We start from the raw sequence: 3,053 nt of genomic DNA on the forward strand, positions 1-3,053 counted from the left end.
TTATTTTATTTATTTAATCATACGACCCTATGGCCATTGGCCTTTTTCAAGGGTCACAAGAAAAATTAATGATACAGACTTTTACCAAGTATACAATCAACAAAACAACAAAAAAGAACAGAAAAGAAAAATACAATAACATCAAAACAAAAAAATACACTCAACTAATCACATATCAATGTTTTCACAGCCCGTTTAAATTATTGATGAGCAGTTACAAGAAGTTTTGCACTATGCTTTTTGAGATTATGTTTGTACTTGGTACTGCCAAATATTAGATAATGAAGAATATTTAATTAGTGTTCGTGAAATGGTTCAAAAAGTAATAATTGCATTTGCTAGCAGGTCAAAAGAAGTTGAATGGGTTCCATATCTTACAACAAGATTGGTTGATGACTTTGCATCTCATCTTCGTCTGTTCCGACAAGCTCAAACAAAATTAAAAGTTGCAAGAGAAATGGATTCGAATAATTGTCCAAATTTACATTCCTTATTTTTTGATTTGGAAACAACAATGGAACAAAATTTATGCAGAGATCTTGTATCTACTTCAGCAGAACATGAGAAAGCTTATCTTAGAGAACTTGCAGAAGTATTATTGTATTTATTATTGCCACAAGAAGACTTTCACAACAAATTGTTAAGATATATTGTTAGAGAAATTGTAGTGAATATTGTATTGCTTCCACTGATTAATCTTTTCTCTGATCCTGATTATATTAATCAAACTATCGTCTGGTTGTGCAAAGATTCTTTAATAACAAGTGAAGGATTTCTTCTTGTCCTTCGTTGTACAGATAATGCAGATGAACTTCAAGCAGTTAAAGAAATTGTAAAACATGAAATTGCAGTTCAGAGATCAAGAGATACAGGAGAACAAGATGATGCAGAAATAAAGCAACAATTAAGTAGTCTTTGGTATGTTCAAAAAGTTATAAATACAAGATTGCAGAGATTAGAAGAAGGAAGTGTAGATACAGATTCAACAGGTTTACCAACAGATAGAGATTGGAAACAGTTGACAGATCCTGGAGTGAAATTGTTTTCTTTACCATTTCATGTTGTTATGACCAATGGTATTGCATTATACTATTTTACAGAATTTATGACAAATATAGGAGCAAGTGGATATGTTGCATTTTATAATGCTGTAGAGGGATGATATTGATTTTTTTAGATATTGACATTGAATTCAAATAAGGACATTTATCCACTAAGGTGCATGAAAAACCGACGCATAGCCGTCCGTACATTCCGTCCCACTTGAATGATTCCTACCAATACAAAATGGTTGCTTTCTGTGCCCTTGTCCAAAGGGCTTCTCTCTATTGCAGCAGTGTGGTGGAGCAAAAAGAAATTAATAGAATATTACTTATTGCCAGGTCACTAGGGTACAGAGCAGAGATGATAACCACATTGATCAGAAATTACAAAATAAACAAAACTAAGGCTCAAAGCGGATATTTCGGCAAAACCACAAAGTTTACTTATGATAGAAAGAATAAACCAATCATGAAGGAAATCTCAGCTGCAAAAAGTGCAAGTTAGTTTTTAAGAGAGCTCCTAACCTGTACATATTATTAAGGAACGACAAAGACAGCATAGGTAAAGAAAAAGAACAGGAGTATTCAAAATTCCATATGAAAATCTTGAACTAGACATTAATAAAAATTACATTGGTGTCACTAATAGTAACTTAGGAGTCAGTTTAAAATAATATAAATACAATATCAGCAAAGAATCTAACGCCAGGATACTACCGGAATTGACGCAAGTTGACGGCTCAGTCGTCAAATGGGGCGAAGCAAGTACAGTAGAGCATCGATTATCCGAAAGTCAATTGTCCGAAACATCAATTATCCGAAAGAATTCCAGTCGGCAAATTTTAATCTTCGCCAGTGCTGCGATGCTTCAATCTTTGGCTATGTCTTGCGCTACTCAAATATTTTACGTTTTTGATACTAAATTNTTTTATATTTTTCAATATATTTATTTTCTTTGTACAAAATGAAAAAATAATTTTTATCGATACAATAGTCTTCGTTAGGCTTAACATCGACGAAAATTCAACGCAAAGCGACACACAACGGAGAAAATTTCAACATCGGATACGTTAAACTATTTTTTCGTACATAATCGGTTATCCGAAAAATAAGTTATATGAACAACCCAGTCCCCAATTGATTCGGATAATCGACGCTCTACTGTATAGCATATATCACGAATATCGATAATGATTTGTAGCTGAAAACAATTAAATAAATCGATGTATCTTTGTCGTATTAATTTAGGGTGCTCATAATACGAAATGGATCATCCAAGATTAGTACTTCTGGGGTTATCCTTGACCCGAACCTAGTAAAGATCACATAGATTACATTCTACATAAAGCAACACAGATAAATTATACATTACTGTGCCCAGTGTATTTTGCGCTTGGTTCAATCCATGGTGTTTTTATGCTGATTTCAGCTGAGGCCATGTAATGTAAAAAATCCGGAATGAGTTGCTTAATTTCCCAGGAACATTCAAAATTGCATGTGTGGTGGCATCTATTATAATATTTTATTTTAAAAACTTTTAATATTTCCAGTTCCAATGGGCAGGAAAGTTAATTTTGAGGGTAAGGATTAGTTTTGTTAAGAAATTGTAATTGCTAATAAAAAAGAAAGTCGTCATTAAATCTAACTTTACTGAAAGTATGACACATGACTCTTTTCTATCTTTCTACTACATCGAGGTATAATTGCCGAAATTTAATAGCATCGATCTCATTGATACAGAAACTTCCCTGCTAGATTTCAGAAATATTCGACAAAAAGCACTGAAGTTATGAAGCTTTAAACAGAGTAAACAACATTAGGCTTCTCACTTACACACTAACATCCATACGTACAGAATGAAAAACTCGAATGTTTTTCATTTCTGGATTTTTCAAGATCTGTTGAAAATTAAAAAAAAAGAAACTGTGTGAATAATTTATGACTGACCGCCATACTTTCACTGTCGTATATAAAAACCAAAAAGTGAAAATAAATAATAACTTTTTAATC

At 32.5% G+C, this 3,053-nt stretch overlaps 1 pseudogene; it reads left to right on the plus strand.

Moving 5' to 3' along the window:
• Positions 1–215: 215 nt before the first annotated feature.
• On the plus strand, positions 216–1,162 carry LOC111617487 (annotated as a pseudogene).
• Positions 1,163–3,053: the final 1,891 nt, after the last annotated feature.

Source organism: Centruroides sculpturatus, unplaced genomic scaffold, assembly GCF_000671375.1.
Source record: "Centruroides sculpturatus isolate CEXI.00-Female unplaced genomic scaffold, Cexi_2.0 scaffold6124, whole genome shotgun sequence".
NCBI lineage: Eukaryota > Metazoa > Arthropoda > Arachnida > Scorpiones > Buthidae > Centruroides > Centruroides sculpturatus.